This window comes from Xyrauchen texanus, chromosome 14 (assembly GCF_025860055.1).
Source record: "Xyrauchen texanus isolate HMW12.3.18 chromosome 14, RBS_HiC_50CHRs, whole genome shotgun sequence".
NCBI lineage: Eukaryota > Metazoa > Chordata > Actinopteri > Cypriniformes > Catostomidae > Xyrauchen > Xyrauchen texanus.
In genome coordinates, this window is record NC_068289.1 from 46708241 (window position 1) to 46728609 (window position 20369).

General features: G+C 37.7%; 1 protein-coding gene across 12 annotated transcripts in view; it reads right to left on the minus strand.

The window, feature by feature from the left end:
- Window positions 1-20369, minus strand: part of pcbp3 (poly(rC) binding protein 3) — a 102884-nt gene that overhangs the window by 57885 nt on the left and 24630 nt on the right. For all 12 annotated transcript variants that reach the window (XR_007972022.1, XR_007972023.1, XM_052142857.1 and 9 more), the window contains 4 exons: window positions 7423-7475; window positions 7104-7191; window positions 6910-7019; window positions 5788-5926 (listed from right to left, as the gene is read on the minus strand). The gene's annotated coding sequence lies outside the window, so the exon portion shown is untranslated. The remainder of the gene's footprint in view (window positions 1-5787; window positions 5927-6909; window positions 7020-7103; window positions 7192-7422; window positions 7476-20369) is intronic.

Sequence of the window (20369 nt, forward strand, 5' to 3'; positions counted from 1 at the left end):
TCCGGCATTGTAAATGGCGGGGAGCAGTAGGCTTCGAGAGTGACTGGATATACGGTCGAGAAAGGAACCATAGGCAGGTAGTCAAGATGAGGGTGCAAAATTGCTTAAGCCATTCCTGGGGCCAAATCTATGCAGAATGGCAAGACAGACAGAGCCTGTAGATCTCCAATTCTTGGATTGTGATTAATTGCCATAAGAATAACTATCTTGAGAGTCAGAAGTTTATCAGACGCTGACTCTAGAGGTTCAAAGGGGGTCTCAACCAGACCCTCAATAACTATTGCTAAGTCCCATGAAGGGATCCTGGTCCTTGCAGGAGGTCTCAACCATATGGCTCCACGAACGAAGCGAGCGAGCAGAGGATGTCTCCCCAACGGCATCCCGTCAATCAGGGCATGGCAAGCCGATAGAGCTGCCACGTAAACCCTGAGAGTGGCGGGGCATGTGCCTGCTGATAATTTTCCTGCAGAAAGTCCAGAACTGAAGCAATCTGGCAATTAACTGGATCCGCATTATGTGCACTGCAGGTGAAGTGGTCCACTTCGGCTGTGTAAAACCTCACCCAGATTTGTTCCACTACCTCGGGGTGGAGTTTCCACTCCCCCATCGGTATTTTGTGTCTGGACAGTAAATCTGCTCCCACATTCAGGCATCCAGGGATATAAACTGCTCTGATTGACAGGAGCTCGCCCTGGGCCCAAAGGAGTATCTGCAGTGCCAGTCTGTTGAGCTGGCATAAACGTAGACCTCCTTGATGGTTTATGTAAGAGACTACTGCTGTGTTATCCACCCGCACCAGGACATGGCAGCCTCTCAAACACTGGAGGAAGTATTTCAGAGCCAGAAATACCGATCAACTCAAGGCAGTTGATGTGCCAATCGAGCTGATGACCCTCCCATTCCCCTTGAGCTGGAAGACCACTTAAGACCGCACTCCAGCCCATCAGGGAGTTGTCTGTCGTTAGCAATTTGCAATGGCAAGACACACCTAGAGTGGGACCCAAAGTGAGGAACCGGGGTCTGAACCACATAGAAAGGGTACGAAGCGTGAAGCACGTAACCCTTATCTGCCTTAGGGGACTGGCCCTTGGATGAAATCCCCTGGCTTTGAGCCACAACTGAAATGGTCTCATGTGCAGAAGGCCCAAAGGGATCACCGAGGACGCAGATGCGATGAGACCTAATATTTATTGATACTGACGAACAGTGCAACTTTGGCCTAGCCTGACTTTGCTCAGGGTGTTCTGAATGGACACGATTCAAGCGGGAGACAATTGTGCCCGCATCATGATCAAATTCCATACAATGCCCAGATTGGTAATTTCCTGAGTGGGAGAGTGAACGCTCTTTTTGACGTTGAGTCTCAGACCCAGAGAAACCAGATGAGTTCTTGTGACTGTGCTAGTATAAGCCAGTCATCTATGTAATTCAGAATGCGGATGCCCCGGAGTCGTAAAGGACCCAGTGCTGCATCCATGCATTTCGTGAATGTGCAGGTTGATAGGGCTAGGCCGAATGGAAGAACCCGATATTGGAAAGCTTCGGCCCCGAAAGCGAACCTCAGGAACTTCCTGTGTGTGGCAGAATTTCTATATGAAAATATGCATCCATGAGATCGATCGTGACCAACCAATCGTTGACAGTTAGCATCTTGAAATTGAACACCCTGATTGAGTGATTCAAGCCTCGAAGGTCTAAAATCAGACGCAAACCCCCACCCTTCTTGGGAACCAGGAAGTATCTGCTGTAATAACCTGACTCTTTCTCTGGACGGGGAACATGTTCTATGGCCACTTTGACCAAGATATTTTGCAGTTCTTTCCACAGTAGACATGCTTGTTCCGGTTTCACGGTAGTGGAGACCACACCATTGAAATGTGGAAGACGGCGATCAAATTGAATTGTGTAGCCTTTTTCTACTGTTCTTAGAACCCACATAGAAACACCTGGCAGTAGATTCCACGCTGCCAGGTTCTCTAAGATGGGAATCAATTTTGACACTTCCTGTTGAGGGGATGTCGAGTATTCCGTGTAGTGGACTAAGGCAGGAAGCAACAGAACACCCAACATTTTGCTGGAAACCTCTAAATCCCGAAACACCAGAGGTGGCAGGACTGGAGAGGTTTTGTGGGGGTATCGGTAAGGTACAGGTGAATGCTTCACGCGCCCCGACCCGAGGCTGGGTGCAAGACCGTCAGGTTTTTTTCTTCTTAGAAATGACTGCCCTGAGGTCTTGCTTTGGGGGCTGCTGAGGGCGACGAGCTGGCCCCCAGTCTCTACGCGGGGGAGCACGACTCGCCTTGCTTTGTTTTTGAGACTCCCTTCTAGAAGGACCGGGGCAGGGCTGGGTGGAATAGGTCTTCTAGTACATTATGACAGAAATAGGTCTTCTAGTTTGGAGCGTTTGGGGTTCTCTTGTTCGCGTGGCCAGTCTAACTGTAGTCTGACCACAGTCGAGTAATTCCTCAGCCGCTTTATTATTGTGCGTGGAATGTTCAGAGGTTCAGCGTCCCTCTTGTGAACCGAAGAGGGGCCGAAGCGCACTTCAGGTTTACGAGAAGGATCAGCTGGATCTGGGGAGAGAGAGCAAGCAATAGGGAAGGACCCGTCTCTCGCTCCTCAGCCAGATCTATGTGAGAGCCCCACAATGAAAGAGTGGGTGCTGGCTCTTGGAAGTAAGCGAGACGAGTGCGAAGCATTTTGACTGTAAACAAATCGCAATGCTTGCACCCGCCCCGCCACAAAGCAAGAGCAGCATGCTCTTCACCCAAACACACAAAACAAAACTGGTGTGTGTCCATTTCAGTCATAGAGCTTAAACATGGGAACACACACCGCTTGCTTTGTTTATCAGTCATTCTTTTTCTTCTTTTTTTAAAGAAAGAGAAGAAAGGTTTCTTCGCACTGCCTAACAATTCTAACTCTTAACAGAGGAAAGTAGAAATTTCTGACAGTCAAGAAGCACAACACACACAGAATGATCTGAAGACAAAAGATATGACAATGCACCTGTGGCACATCTATTTATAGCCCTGCTACAGGTGCATCCAATGATGTCACCTACAGAGGCTATTAATTCTAGTCAATTTCATTGACGTGTTGCACACATATTCACAGCTGGTCACTCCTAAAGACGTTCCCAAAGAGTTAATTCAGCGCAGCATCAAAGTGTAGCTTTTTGATAGGGAACTGAAGGTTCAAAAGGCAGATAAAAACAGCATAAAAGTAATCCATAAGACTCCAGTGGTTAAATCCATATCTTCAAAAGCGTAGTGGTGGGTAAGAAATGGATAAAAAAAATGTGTATGACTTTTCTTCTTCAGCAGAACCAATGTGAAGATTTTTATAAGCACATTTCAGCTCTTTTTGTCCATACAATGCAAGACAATGGGAGCCATTAGACTACTGGCAATTTGATGGTCCAAAAGGAAAATTTAGGCAGCATAAAAGTAATCCACATGAATCCAGTCGATCAATGAATGTCTTCTAAAGCAAATAAATAGGTTGGTGTAAATTGATAATTAAAACATTTTAAATTTTAAAGCATTGCTTCACCCAATACCCAATGTATTGCTGTTTGAAATGACCTAACTATCACATGACGTTCGTTCCTCTGCAGTATACAAAGCACGTGCTTCCGACTTCTCGGGTGAATGTGCCATTGCGCTTACGTCACTGATACGTCGACCACTGGCAAGAAGTTAATAACATTTTAATCATCGATTTCTTTTTTACACAAACCTATCGATTTGCTTCAGGAGACATTAATTGATCAACTGGTATTGTGTGGATTTATGCTGCCTAAATTTGCCTTTTGGACCATCAAATAGCTAGCAGTCAATGGCACCCATTATCTAGCACTGTATGGACTTTCATTTTAGGGTGAACTAACCCTTTAAATATGTATCTGTTTCTCACCCACACTTATCACATGGCTTCTGAAGATATGTATTTAACCACTGGGGTCATATGTATTCATTTGATGCAGCTTTTTAGACCTTCAGATTTCTGACCACCATACACTTGCATTTAATGGACCAACAGACCTGAGATAATATTTTAAAAATCTCTGTTTGTGTTCTGCAGAGGAAATAAAGTCATTCACATCTCAGATGGCATGTGGGTGAGTAATAGATACAAAATTATTCAAATTTATCTAATGGAGTTTTGCCACAGTTCATTGCCACAGTTGCCTTCACCTTTGGCTTGCTCACTTGGGCCTAAAGACAAACCATTTTTAAAGCATGATTTTCAATCACATTTTCATTTAAACCACTCAATAAGGACTTTAAGCCATTACAGACATTACAGAATAATTTTCTGTTTCAGCATTAGTTTATGTAAAGCTCCTATAAAGTTTAAAAACTTAATTTTTAGTTTACTTAGTATACTTAGTATGCAAGTACTTTATGTTTACCCTAAGTATTGTTTTCTAATGTATGTGGTAATGGAGAACATTTTCAAAATGCTCCATTATTGGTGGAGGAAAATGCATTCAAATGAGTGTGGCCTAATGCTGCATTCACGTCGTGTCGGAATTACTGTAGTTACAAGATGGCAACTCTATGGCAATACTCATAACGGCAAAACTGCTTTTTGTTAAAAACAGAAAAATATGTATCACTAAATTAATTAACCTATATATGTTTTCGCTAAATATTTAGGAACAAAGAATGAACTACAGGAAACAATGGATTTATAAAATGTCATATAAAACAAAAATATGTGTTAATGCTGTCATATTGGTTCTTTTTACATGTCAAGTCGGAGCTTTCATAGAATGTAGAGTTTACAACTTTTAATTAAAAGTTCTACGAAGACGTGAAACCTTTTTACAGGTCGGAATCTTGTAATTAAAGCATGGACGGATTATGACTTGCAAGGGCCCTGGGGCCAATTATCTCCAAGGACCCCCTCCAAATGGGGGGGGGGGGGTTGTTTTCATTGTTGATGGGTTTTCAAGAGGGGGTATTGCCAAACTGGATCGTGCAACCTTAATGCCCAGGGATCTCCTGGTAGTACAGGGCCCCTGGGCACTGGCCCCTGGCCCCATTGGCCCGGTCAGTGGGGCATCCCTGAATTACAGTAATTCTGACATGACTTGAATGCACCATAAGGTAGCATTCTAACTGAAATGGAACCTGAAAAGTGAACGATTTGGAACACTCTACATAGGCAGCAACCCAGTACATCACAAAATAGTGCTAAACTACCAACTCAGTACTCTCATGAGCATAAAAATACATAGCACATACAACTATTGGGTGAAATCTATTTTTAATTATGAATTATATTTATAATTTTAACATGCAAAGATGGATCTTGAATGGTTTTTTTTTTTTTTTTTTTAAGGATACATGCAATAATGTGCTAAAATATGGCCAAAATAATGTATCTTAAAAGGCAGCATAATTAGTATTACTTGGCACCCTAACCCAACCCCACTGAAACAGCTTCCACATTGGTAGCATGCCTATGATGCCATAAAAATCTACCATAATGTATTTTGGAGCATAACCTATTCATGACTTGAGCAAATACATAATCCCACACACTTTAAGGCCTACACCATTCAGCGAAAGCTTTCAGCAGAATTAATACAGATTCATCGATCCATTGTCAACACAAAAGTACATACTACTTCCCATAATTTCATATTCCATCTCAAAAATGGGAAACAGGCCTAAGAGGAACCTACAGAAACCAGTTTATCAAGATTAAAAGGAATAGAAGGGTTGCAACAGACATAAATACAGAGAAAGGGCACTAAAAAAAGACCGTACTCACCAGAGTTGCAGAAAGTTGCGGATCTCAGGACATATGGAGAGATTGGACAGACAAATAGGGGAAGAGAGCGCAGCTGTGTCGCTGTGCGGATCAGTTCATCAGCCTTTAGACTTCTTTCCAGGTTGATAACTGGCCCATTCTGCTGGCAGAAGGGGAAATCAAAACAACACACTGTGTCGTCATGTCAGTTTAAGCCATGTTTGCCAGTCATGTGAAGCTGCCATTAATTGCACCTTCTCCACATCAGGGTCTCTGTGTAGTTAAAGGGGGTTTGCCTCAAGAGCACGGGTGAAATCACACAAGCCATATGTGTGCTGATTTACTTACCTTACGGTTAACTGAATCCTTCATCAGGAACATTGCACAGAGAAATGCCAAAAGCATCAGCTTCTCGATAAAGGTAAGTTCTCCCAAAAATGAATACTGTTGTCATTTACTCACCCTCATGTCATCCCAGACAAGTATGACTTTGTTTCTTCCATGGAACACAAACTGAGATGTTTGGCAGAATGTTGACATGTTTAGTTTCTATTCACTTTCATTGTATGGAGAGGAAAAAAAAAGATGCAATGAAAGTGAACAGTGACTGAGGAGGTCAGTCCCTAACATTTAGTCTAATATTAATTTTTTGTTACATGGTATAAAGAAAGTATTTTGAGTTTAGAATGAAATGAAGGTGAGTAAATTATGATGGAATTTACATTTTGGGCAAAATACCCCTTGCAGATTTTATTTTTAATAAAATAAAACTTCCATATATATATATATATATATATATATATATATATATATATATATGAACAGAATGTATTAATCTTTGCTAATGTTAGTCAATAAAAATACAATTGTTCATTGTTAGTTCATAGTGCATAAACTATTGTTAACAAATACTACATTTGATTTTTAAAATGTTTTACTATATGTTGAAATTAACATTAATCAAGCTTAATTATTGCTGTAAAATAATTATTAATTGTCAGTTCATGCAAACAATGAACTAATGCAAACAAATGGAACCTTATTGTAAATTGTTACCTATATGTGTTTGTATAGCTCTGAAAGTAATATTTATAGGTTCTATCAATTGTCTTTATCCTGTATTTATAAAATTGGATCACTAACCAGAGAGGGATCCCAGAAGTCTCTTGGGTTTTCCCTTCCAGGTCATGTGACCACGTGCTGTCACACTTCCAGAATACTTGAGAGAATTTTGTCTGTCCAGTGTAATTCACCTTAAGACAAGGGAATTTAAGAAAACATTTAAGAAATTCATGATTCACCAATTTAATTTTAAATTAAAGAAATGCATTCACTACCTTAGCAACTCGTCACTTTAACTCTGTAAAAGAGGTTTGTTTAAAAAAATATATTTAAAGGTTTTCTTCTTTTCATCCAACCAAGATTCTGCAAAGAAAGAGAGGGAAATAATAATAATAGTATTGTTATTGCATCTTTAATATTAGTATTATAACTTTGCAAAAAGTTTTTTCTTTTCTTATTTCTTTTTTTGTACACATTTCACAATACATACCATATACTATATAGCTACAACACAAAGCAAGCTGAATAAAACTAAGTTGTTGACATTGTTTAGACTTTCTGACACATAGTAATGTGATGAGGGTTATTTCTTACGTATATGATTGCACTGTCAAATCCAAGCTTCCACGTCAAGCAATGAGAAATTCCTACAAAAAGATAACGAGACGTTTTTCAGTGAGGGCAAATTAACTTCTTTGTGTGTGTGTGTGTGTGTGTGTGTGTGTGTGTGTGTGTGTGTGTGTGTGTGTGTGTGTAAAGAGCTCCCTCTAATGGTGTTCTTTTGTACTGTTCAACAAAGTACAGTTTTAAATGAGTGTGTGATGAATGTGTTTGCTGGCCTTGTTTGGCACAGAAATGTTTACATCAAATAATTGCCAATTGTAAGACATCAATTCCACCTGCGTTCCAAACGGGCTAAATTAGCCTCCGAAGGGCACTTCGAAGTGAAAACAAGTGTGATAGTCATGCTGTAAAATCGCTTCAAAATGAATTTCCTAAAAATTACTCAAAAGGTGGGTTCTGAATCAACTTTATTATTCAGCCCCACACCTTTCAGCTTTCCAAAGCTCTCACAGTATATCAGAATCAGAATTAGCTTTATTGCCAAGTATGCTTCCACATACGAGGAAATGTTCTTGGTGAAAGAAGCTTCCAGTGCACAAATAAAACAAGAAGACAGATAAATGGGATCATACGTTTCTGGTGCTCAGAGCTCTGTAGCGTGAGCCAGCAGGCAACAGTTCAATTAGGTATAGTGGGCTGGTTGAGTGGGGTCCAGAGTTCCCCGACTCTAAATAGTGATTGGCGTTTGAAGCCGTTGAGAAATGTCTATAAACACACACAGGTGATTTCACGTTCTGTATTAATGCGCAAATAAACTGTCTTACCCAGCGGAAGAACACGTCGTGTGAACACCTCACAAAGAACAAACAATACAAACTATAGTTTGTGTCTTATTAACATAGGATGAAACATATAACTAGATGTAAGTATTTGGCCTAAGATATTTTCTAAGGCACGAAGCCATTGCATAGAAGGTTTACAATTAGACCTATAAGCTACATCAAAAACTCTTAATCAAAACGGAAACAAAGTTTTTGGTGTGGCATTTTGGTCTAATGGGGAATACTGCCCTCTACTGGCCAAATAAAGCACATCAATACAGTGTAACACTCAATAACTTTGATGTTTGACGACCATTTTGAAAAAAAAAAAAAAAGAACCGGATAGGCCTACCTATTTAAAGTAAATTAAAAGACAATTTAATGTATTATTAGAAGAAAGAATTGTTAATATTTGCTAAATTCAAACACCCTACAGTCCTCAAGTGGTCCAAAATTTGGCTGATTTATTTGTGGGTTTTTTGATGCAGATAAAAAACCCTTCGGTCTTGAGTGATCAGACCGAGTGTTTGTGCAAACCTGCCGTTAATCAGTTTCTCTAAAGGTGCTCACAATCTGTTTGACATGGAGCTACGTCAGCAGTTCCCCGAGATAAAATTTCTATAATGAAGACTGAAATTCAGAGCAAGGGCACGACATACAAATCAGACTGTATTAATGTTTAATGATTTCTAAAAGCTAATATTCCTTCCTTCACTTTCTTTAGCCCTGCCATTTTCTCTTCTCTCAGGGTCCCGACGTTTACAGATAATCACCTGATGCCACGTCAAGGACTGTCCTGCTGTGATGGAGAATACATGTCAGTGAGATTAAAGCACATTGTTGTGATGAAGTTGTGGCAGCAACGGCACTCAAAAGATATAAAAAACAGGTGTTATCTCTTTAAGACACATGGCTCAGAGCCAACCACAGTCACACTACACTGTTAGACCTTACCATGGTTTTTCTACAGTGACATACTGGCAACAGTGTTGCCAGCTAGTAACTGTAAAAACCTGATAATGGTAAGCTACTGCAATTGTTGTGTACAGTAATTTACTGATTACTAAAACTGGTAGCTGAATATTTCTGTACAAATATAAAATTGCACAGTAACTAACTGTAAATATCCCATACTTACTTTTTTAAAATGTTTATTATTATTATTATTATTATTATATACAATTTATAATTAAAAATAACAAAAACACATTAGTATATTTGTATTTTTTTAACGGAGCATGACAAGAAATGGGGAACTGGATCATGACATACAGTAATTCTATATACCATAGTAAAACATTAATTCAATCTCTTATCATTTACTCACCCTCATATCATCCCAGATGTGTATGACTTTCTTTCTTCTGCTGAACACAAACAAAGATTTTTAGAAAAATATCTCAGCTCTGAAGGTCCACACAATGCATGTGAATGGTGACCAGAGGTTTGAATTTCCAAAAAGCACAAAAAGGCAGTCAGGATGCCTTTATGTATTTTTTGGACATTCAAAGTTCTGGTCACCATTCACTTGCATTGTATAGAGCTGAGCCTACAGAGCTGAACAATATTTCTAAAAAACTTGGTTTGTGTTCAGCAGAAGAAAGAAAGTCAAACACATCTGAGGTGGCATGAGGGTGAGTAAACGATGAGAGAATATTCATTTTTGGGTGAACTATTCCTTTAAGTAAAAGACTACACAACATATACAGCAATTAAAAATGTAACATGGATAAAAATGTATACAGATTGAAGGAGAAGTCATCCTTAGTCAGTGCAGGGCCATAAGGATCAAGTGAACACTCAAAGAAAATAATATATGATCAGTGTTAATATTAAAGTCATGAAGTCATCACATCCAATATTTCCCAAAATCTCCTTTAACTGTGTGGCTGTTCACACAAGATGCACTCTTGTGCCCAAAACGGCGAGATGGAGTACAACGCAAAAGTGAGCGTGTGGGTCACAAGATGCATTTTAAAACACTGAAAGTATTGTACTCCTTTCTAAACTGAGTGTAACACCACACGCTGATTATGCATTTTTCCTCTAGAACTGCTTAGAGATCTGTGTGCGTGTTTGTTCATTTAAAAAAAGAGGAAAGACGTACACCCCTCAGGCAAATACGTGGGTTTCGCAACGATATAAATCTACAGTAATTTGCTGTATTTAGTTACAGTTTGTTACTGTATTAATTAGATAAAAAGTTATTTACTGTTATTAATGAGTGACGTCACAGAAATAACCCATGATGCAATGCATATTACAGTTAAATAATGTATTATTATGTATATTATAGTAATTTACTAGACATTTTAAATTTATTTACACTATAAACTACAGTAAGGGTTAATAGTGTAGGCACCTTCTCGCCATTATTATCCTTTATTTTACCAGGATAGTCCCATTGAGATAAAAATCTCTTCTTCCAGGGAGTCCTGGCCAAAATGGCAGCACAAAAAGTTTCACATATACAATACAAACAAAAAATCGTACATAGAATGTAACCCAGCACTCATAAAATGGCAACAAAAGTTACTTTACAAAACATGCACATGTTTCCTTTAAATTGGTCAATAAGAGATTTTTAAAACCGTTTAAAGAGGGAGAGTTTGTATCATTATTATACTCTGCAGCTCATTCCATAACCAGGGGCATAGGAAGAAAAGGCAGTTTTACCAAGCTCTGAACGTACTCTAGGAACCTTTAAAAGCAGTTTTGCACTAGATCTAGTGCTATAATTACAAATACAATAAGATAATAGACGACAGATATAAATTGGTAATTTGCCTAACAATGCCTTAGCAATAAACATCAACATGTGTATTTTTCTCCTTTGAAACAAAGAAGTCCAACCCACCAATTCATATAAAGTACAATGATGAGTGCGTGAGGAGGCACTCGTCACAAAGCGTAAGGCAGCATGGTAAACACAATCCAATCTTTTTAGCGACGATGAACCTGCATGCATATAAATCACATCACCGTAATCCAATACTGATAGGAAACAGCTTTGAATAATTCTCTTTCTTGCTTCAAAAGGAAAACATTTCTTTAAACGAAAGAGGAAACCCAGTTTTGGTCTAAGCTTTTTCAAGAGATTTTCAATATGTACATTAAAACCTAATTTTTCATCCAACCATATGACTAAGTATTTATAACAATTTACTCTTTCTATACAGTCCCCTGTAAACTTAAAATCGAGCGATCTGTGTTGATGGAACAACGGGTGAAAAGCATATAATTAGTTTTTTACGTGTTTAAAACCAGTTTCAAACTTGACAATGACAGTTGCAAAGACCGAAAAGAATCTTGCAGAAGCTCTATGGCTTGATTCAGAGAGTGTGCTACTGTATAAATGATTGTGTCATCAGCATATAGATGAATTCTAGCTGGAGTTATCCCATAACCTAGGTCATTGATATAAATAGAAAATAAAATTGGTGCTAAAACAGAGCCCTGTGGGACACCTTTTTTAATTGTTTGTTCTGCTGAAGTAAAATTTTCAACTGAGACACACTGAGTTCTTTCTGATAAGTAGTTTTTAAACCAATTTAGAGCTGTTTCACTAAAACCCACACAACTAAGTCTCTGCAACAAAAGTTTATGATCTACAGAATCAAATGCTTTGGAGAGATCTACAAATAAGGCTGCACAATGCTGTTTACTATCCAAACATTCAATAATATCATTTGTAACCAGCATGGCTGCTGTTATAGTACTGTGACCTGATCTAAAGCCTGATTGGAATTCATTCAAAATTTTATTTTCAGTTAAAAACTGTTTTACTTGATCATTTACAAAAGATTCAAATACTTTTGCCATCACCGACAACCTTGAAATTGGACGATAGTTATTCATCTCTGATGGATCACCACCTTTTAACAAAGGTAGAATCATAGCTGATTTCCATGCACGGGGAATAACATTAGAATTTAAACTTAAATTTAAAATAGAAGTGATGGGCTCTGTTATAAGATCTGCAGAAATTTTTAAAAAATAAGGCTCTATTTTATCAGACCCGCTGATTTTTTGCAATCCAAGTTTGATAAGGCTTTATAAACTTGTGTAGCTAAAATAGGAGTAAGAGTGAACCGCTGGGAATGACATGAAACGTTTTCCACATTGCCTTCTATGTTATGTTCCTTTAAATTACCAAAATCTGATATTAAATCAGCAGAGATAAAATGGCTATTAAAGGCTTTTACAATATTTTCTTTGTCCTGGATTACACTCTCATTTAATTTCAAACAATCCGGCAGACTGGTGGAGGTTTTTTTTACCACAAACAGATTTAGTCAACTTCCAGAAATTAGTCGGATTGTTCAAATTTTCATTTATCATTTTTATGTAATAATTACATTTAGATTTTTTTACCAATTTTGTACAATTATTTCTTATTGTCCTATAATTTACCCAGTCCATATTATTATTTGTTTTCTTTGCTTTAGCCCATGCCTCATCTCTTTTTTTTATAAGTAAAGATATTGACTCATTAAACCAGGGATTATCTCTACTTCTTACTCTAAACCTTTTAAAAGGTGCATGTTTGTCACATATAGTCAAAAAAGTACATTTAAAATACTCCCATGCTATATCGACATCAGGTATCTGTGAAACAACATATAAATCACTGTTATAAATATCTTGCAAAAAGGCTTGATCGTTAAAATGTTTAAATTGTCGTTTCAAAATAAAACGTGGTTTACTCTTTGGAATCCTGCAATTTCTTACACATACTATTGGACACAGATGCTTCTATGACGCAGATGCATACTTCAATGACAAAAAATGGCATCATTTACTCACCCTCATGTTTTTCCAACCATATGATGGGTTCTTTCTTCTGTGGAACACAAAAGGAGATGTTAGGCAGAATGTTGGCCTCAGTCACCATTCACTTTCATTGTTTGGAAAAATCTGCAATGAAAGTGAATGGGGACTGAGGCTGTCAGTCCCTAACATTCTGAATAATGTCCCCTTGTGTAGTTTATGAAAGAAAGAAAGAAAGAAAAAAGCCATATGGATTTGGAACAACATCAGGTTGAGTAAATTGTGACAGAATTGTTTATTTTTGGGTGAACTGTGCTTGTAACATGGCTGCATTTTCTACACTCAGATTCAATAAGTGAAGCTGTAAATGTTGTGAAATTACATCAAAGACAAACACATATGTCAAATGTACTATGTATTATGTTTTTCCTGTTGGCACTATTTCAGATGAACAGCCTTTATAATATATTTACAACTTTTCCAATACTGTAGCAGTCACTCAAAAAAAAAATTCTACCATAAATGAAATATTAATAAGATCTAAACTATTTATATTGTGAGCATTAATAATGAATTACAGCCCTTTCAACATTGTGCTTCAAAAACGTAATATCAAGCCTGAGAGAAAGGTGGATATTTTTCCATTTTCATTTAGCCGGGGGCTTATAAATTAAGCGTGTCCATGCTTTGCTAAATACTGTAAAATCACCTAATGCATTAATCAAATAAGTAAATCTTTGTGGGCACTCAGAGGGCAATAAAGCTAGTGCAGCACAAAAAAGTGCTATTGAAATGTGTTTAAGCATTTCATTGCTTTAATTTACTAATAAATAAATACATTAAAAAAACTAAGACACTTCACTTGCTGAACAATTTTAGAATCAAATGACATTTTGATGGAGACGTTAATTGGAGAAAGACAGGGCTTTTACAGAAAGTGCAGACTCTTAACTCTGTCATTGAAAGAAAAGTCAGGTCCGTTCTGCCGGTTTGCGATTTCATTACCGCTTATATGGAGGCAGTCATTGATTTGCAAAGGAATCTCTCTGTAATGCAGGCCTAATCAATCAAATGTCTCAATTTATTTAAACCATGGCCGTCGGTTAAATTCACAGGGCCCGAGACAAAACTTTACCCACTGATGTCTGATGGATTAAGCTATAACAGTGGTTCTACAACTGGGTTTACTTCAGGACCCAGACTTTACATTGCACATCAAGTGGGCATATCATCTAGGTTGTATATTCTTTTACATTTTATAGTTTTGTTTATGTTTTCAAGGATGAGGGCATGACAGGTGAATTTGTGCCAAAATATCATACAAATTGATTGAATGGCCTTTAACCTCACAAACAAATAAGATGAGAAGTATTTTCAGTACCCTACACATTTTTTTGCCTGATTATGCATGATTATATGGTTATTGTTTTTTCCCTGCTGATCATGATCCTATCAGACCAGACTTGCACAACATGATTACATGGGAAGTCGAAATGTTGCTTGCGAATGCTCCTGTACCCTAACATGACCCCATTCTACCGAGTTTCTGACAAGCACCGGCTCCCATTAGACATATTTTCATCTATGCACAGTAGTCAGTAGTGCCACAAAAAAAGGTATTCCAAGTGCAGTCTCAGATAATGGTCCCATGGAAACCAGGAATTAACCACATTCACATAATCAGTTATGAGTCGGAGGATTACTTTTCCCTTTACGTTTACATTTAGGTTTGGGGTTTGGGTTAGGGTGTAGAGTTAATTAAATATGCATTTCTGTTGACTGCATTACATCATTTACAACAACAATAAACCTCACTTTTGGTGTCACTCTGTGGACATTTCACACACTCATGGCAGTAGTTTGAATTTCAGTAAGCACAGACCGATTTCTGCTGAAGATCTTTTGACTTACTGTTGCTGTATTCAGTGTGACATGCAATACATTTTTAGGTCACGATTCACCACTTGAAAACCACTGGGCTATACTATGGAGGATAGGCCTCATCACATGGCCCAGGACAATATGTCAACTAGACTTAAAGGTATAGTTCACCCAAAAATGAAAATGATCTTATAATTTACTCACTGATGCAACGAATGGTGGCCAGAACTTTGAAGGTCCAAAAAGCTCGTAAAGGCAGCATAAAAGTAATTATATGACTTCAGTGGTTAAATCCATATATTCTGAAGTAGGGCTGCACGATTAATCGAAAAAAAAATCACGATCTCGATTCAAACATAAATGCGATCTCATTTCTTAATGATGGCGATTCGTATATTTCCCTGTATTTACATCATGCTGCATTCGCGCGTTATTGGTCACGCTCAATCTCAATCACTTCTCTCCTCTCCCTCATTGGCAACGTTCCGCTGTTTACACTGACGTGTAACAAGGCGGCAGATCTAAACGGTAAAAGTCAGTTTACTTGGTGGATTTGTAGCGGTAAGAGGTAAAAATGAACCCCAGTGTGGAAAATCCTGGTGGCGACGGTGAGAGTGAGGATGTAACAACATTGGTACAGAAAAAGGAGCACATTCCACCGTGTGGAACTTTTTCGGATTTAAACCTGAAGACGATGCGCAAAGAGTTATAATTTGCAAGCAGTGCTTTTGCATCGTCGCAGCACCACAAGGTAATACCACTAATCTATACAATCACCTCAAACGTCACCACAAAATACAGTACGAGTTAGCCATGAAAGACAAGGGAGCCACATCTCAAAATACCAGCCGCCAAACCACGCAAACTTCCATAACTCAGACGTTGTACGGAGCATCGCCATACCCTCCAAGTTCCCAGCGGCACAAAGAGATAACAAACGCCATCACTTATCATTTAGCTAAAGACATGGCTCCAATCAACACGGTTCAAAACGAGGGATTTAAGGCAATGATAAAGACTTTGGACAAGCGCTACTCGTTGCCCTCTCGCAACTATTTTTCATCCATTGCACTTCCAGGTCTATACACCCAGTGTCGAATTACAGTCGAGGAAGAACTGCAAAATATGCAGTACTTCGAGGCAAAAACAGACCTATGGTCAAGCCGAACCATGGAGCCGTATTTAAGCTTGACAGTGCATTTCATAACGAATGACTTCAACATGAGGAGCCGCTGTCTACAGACGACGTTCTTCCCTGCTGATCACACTGGCGAGGAACTGGCACAGGGACTAAAGGACAGTCTCAACTCCTGGAGTTTGGAAGAGGACAAAATGGTGTGCATCACCACAGACAGTGGAGCAAACATTGTAAAAGCAGCCTCCCTGAACAAGTGGACAAGGCTTCAATGTTTTGGCCATAGGCTACATCTGGCTATAGGTGAGCTGTGTATTAAACATTTTCATATTTTCATTTTCATAATTTTCATATTTTAATTTAAATCAGAAAAATGTGTCTTTATGTACATTTTTTTTAAAATAAAAAAACAACAACATATGACAAAAAAACAGAATTAAAATAAGAACACAAGGTACTATTTAGGACTACACTGTCTAAGTTTGTGGATTGAAAACCACTGGTCTAATGCAATTGTCATGCACATTTTGTCAGTAAAGAAGATTCTGTAATCAGCAGTAAATCTCCATCACCAGCTTTCAGATGGAGCAGCATTTACTGACAAGATGCGCATGACAATTGCAGCATTTGCCTAATCGCGATTGCATTTAGATTTATTGTGCAGTCCTAATTTATTTATAAATTAACCAGACATAAGCAGAAAAAATAAAAGTATAAATGCCCATTTTTATTCTGAGGCTTAAATGAACATTGAGGATTGTATTGTATGTTTTTACATTTTAAATGTGCCTTTTAACTAATTACTTATACTTTAAAACATTTTTTTTAATCAATTTTAAATAGAAGCACACACAATTAAGTTGATCCTGCTTTATGTTTGCCATAATATTGATACAGCCATTTTTACATTTAATGCAAGAAAATTTATGGAATGTTAAATTAATTTACTGCAGAGTTGATAAAGCATATTTTTATTTATAGAGAATGCAATGAAAGATTCCCGGATTGACCGTGCTGTGGGTCTTTGTAAAAAGCTTGTGGCCTACTTCAGCCATAGTTGGAAGCGGAGGAGGGAGCTTGCTATTGCCCAAAAGGAGCTCAACCTGCCTGAACACCAGCTTAAAACGGAGTGCCCAACAAGATGGGGATCCCGACAAGCTATGGTCCAGAGGGTCCTTGAACAGCAAACTGCTATTGGACATGTTCTCTCTGCTGACCGGAAGGCTAGACACCTGACACCAACCTGGCAGGATATCGAAGTCCTTGAAGTGATCAACAAGACACTCACCCCACTGGCAGACTTTACTGATGCTCTGTCAGGAGAGCAGTATGTTACTATCTCCTCAGTCAAGCCGGTCCTCCACCTTTTTGAGACAATGATGGCAGTGCAGGAAGATGATACAGGTCTTGCACGATCAATTAAGTCGAAAATCCTGCATTACCTTAAAGAAAAGTATAGTGATCCACACACTCAGGAGCTGCTCGACATAGCCACAGTATTGGATCCACGTTTTAAACTGAACTATGTCAGCGAGGACAACAAAGTCAGTGTCAAGGACAGACTGAAGAATGAGATGACTAGCATTGGTATGGTAAGTATATCTTTACATGATTCAAGATATTTATTTTCACAGAGTAATAAATTTACATTAGGCTACATTGTTTACAGCTGCAAATAATTGAAATTGGATTTAGCTAACCCACCATAGCTTTTAACTGCTGAGATGTTACTTGTGTTAACAAGTGTAAAATATTAAGATTTTTATGTGATCTTTTCTCTTTTCCAGCAAAGTCCCCCACAACTGACCCCAGCGCCAGCCTTCGCTGCCCCCGTAGAAAAGAAGAGAAAGACCTTAGGTTGTTTTTTAAAAGCAGCAAAGGGCAATGAGGCAGCAGCACCATCTGATGCTTCTCAAGAGAATGATGTTGACATGGAGCTAGGCTCATATCTGCTCACAAGAAACATTGACAGCTGAAGATGACCCCATAATCTGGTGGAAAGAACACAAGGGACAATATCCAAAACTGTCTGTGCTGGCAAGGAAATACCTCTGTATCACTGCTACAAGTTCCCCATCAGAAAGGGTTTTCAGCACAGGGGGAACATTGTAACATGCCAGCGTTCCTCCCTGAAACCTCACAATGTTGATAGGTTAGTGTTCTTGGCCAAGAACCTTTAAGGTTCTGTGCCAATTGGAGCAAAAAGCACAGGTTCTATTTAGTTATTTTTTATTTATTACTGTATATGTTAATGTTTTCTTATGTTCAACAACATAAAGCTTATTCACTTTAAGGGGTCTAAAATAAAGAAAGGAGAAAATGTTTTGTTACTCCTGCTGCACTTTATTATACTGAATGTCCTGTGTTTTGTTGTTGTTGTTTTTTTTGTACTTGAGTGCAATAAATTTTGTTTGAAAAAAATGAGAATCGTGTAAGAGAATCGTGATCTCAATTCCCATGGAGAAAAATCGTGATTCACATTTTAGCAAGAATCGCGCAGCCCTATTCTGAAGCTATATGATAGGAGTTGGTGAAAACAGGTAAATGTTTAAGTCCTTTTTTACTATGAATTCTCCTTTCTGCCCAGTAGGTGGCAATATTCACAAAGGATTTGAATCACCAAAAACAAAGTAGAAGAATGTGAAAGTGAAAGTCAAGATTTATAGTAAAAAAGGACTTAAATATTGTTCTGTATCTCACCCACACCTATCATATTCTGAAGACATGGATTTAACAACTGGAATCATATTAATTACTTTAAGCTGCCTTTACATGCTTTTTGAATTCTGGCCACCATTCACTTCATTACATGGACCTACAGAGCTAAATATTTTCTTCAAAAAATATTTGTGCTCAGTAGAAGAAAGAGTCATACACATATGAGATAGCATGAGGGTGGGTAAAGTATGAGAATTTTCATTTTTGGGTGAGCTTTCCCTTTAAATGAATAGAACAAGAAAAGCCATAAAATGGTAAATAAGAAGAATGATAGACAGCAAAATATAATTTGATGCTTTTTTGATGTTACAGAGCATATTTTAATTACAGACACAAAGCAACTCTTGAGGTAAAAGATTATATATTTGTGAAACAGACCTATCCATCAAGTGTAAATTCTCCCAAAATGTAAATAAAACTATTGCTAACTGTATGCAACTTTACAACGAGAGAGAGAGAGAGAGAGAGAGAGAGGAAAGAAAAGAAAACATTGAAGAAAGCATCTTTTGAACTGCAATGAAAATTATGCGCGTGTCACTGTGTGAGAGAGTTTGGATCCTTGGTTTCTCATGAAAAGATGCTTTGAATGTCAGTTTGAAAAGTTGAGGAGAATTGAATATGCTAGCTGCAATTTCAGTAGACCATGCACAGCGAATGGAGCCGGCCAAGTGCGGAGGGCTTACATAGGAACAAAACAAGTCAAGAAGCAGTAAGCATAATGTTAAGAGAACTGCTTATGTGCAAAAACAGTCTGACAGGACTGTGAGGCGCTGTCACTTACACAAACACCAGGCAGAGGAGCTTAGCATGGACCCTTTAAAAGCATTTCACCAACACAAGCATAAATGACTTTACCACCTCTTTTCATTTTCTGCTGTGAAACCCTGTTCAAAATACAGACATTACCATACACGTGAATGTAACATAATTTGCATAATCATGTCTTGATTCTTAAATCTACAATATAATATTACTGTTAAGAAACTAAATACAAACATCTTTCTGATTATATATATTATATCATTTGTAAGATTTAGTGAACATGAGACTCACATTACTTTAACAGCTTTTATCATTTATAAACTCTTGGCCTTCTGTTCAGCAATTAAGAACAAATGCTTATTGTTAGCCAGTTGAAGAGATCAATCAATCAATCAATCAATTAATTTTGTATAGACAGAACTCATTTTGTAATTGGGTAAATGACAAATATAATGAAGTATGCCAAAGATAATGAAGAGAATGTTTTAAAAATCTAGTTGAAAAAAAAAACTTTGGTGTCAATTTCTAAGAAATGTTAAGTGGTGTATAACCATAAAATAAAATAAAATAAAATTAGTTTTACATTTTTTTAATTTTCCTTACACCTTCAATTCACATTTGATTCTATGATTTTCAAAGATTGATACTGTTTTAAAACAAAACTGTGTCACTGTTTTTTCTTTAATATCAATTTAAAAATAATCTACAGTATATACTGTATATGACATTTACCATTTAACTATTAATAGATTTTTCTTGCAATCTCTAGACAGTTACACTACACTAGGCATTTTCTCACATTAAGCCCCACAAAAAAACTAAAACAAAAAAAAAGATTTTTCATTCATTCATATTTCTAAACTATAGAAGTGGTGAAGTCATTGTCTGTA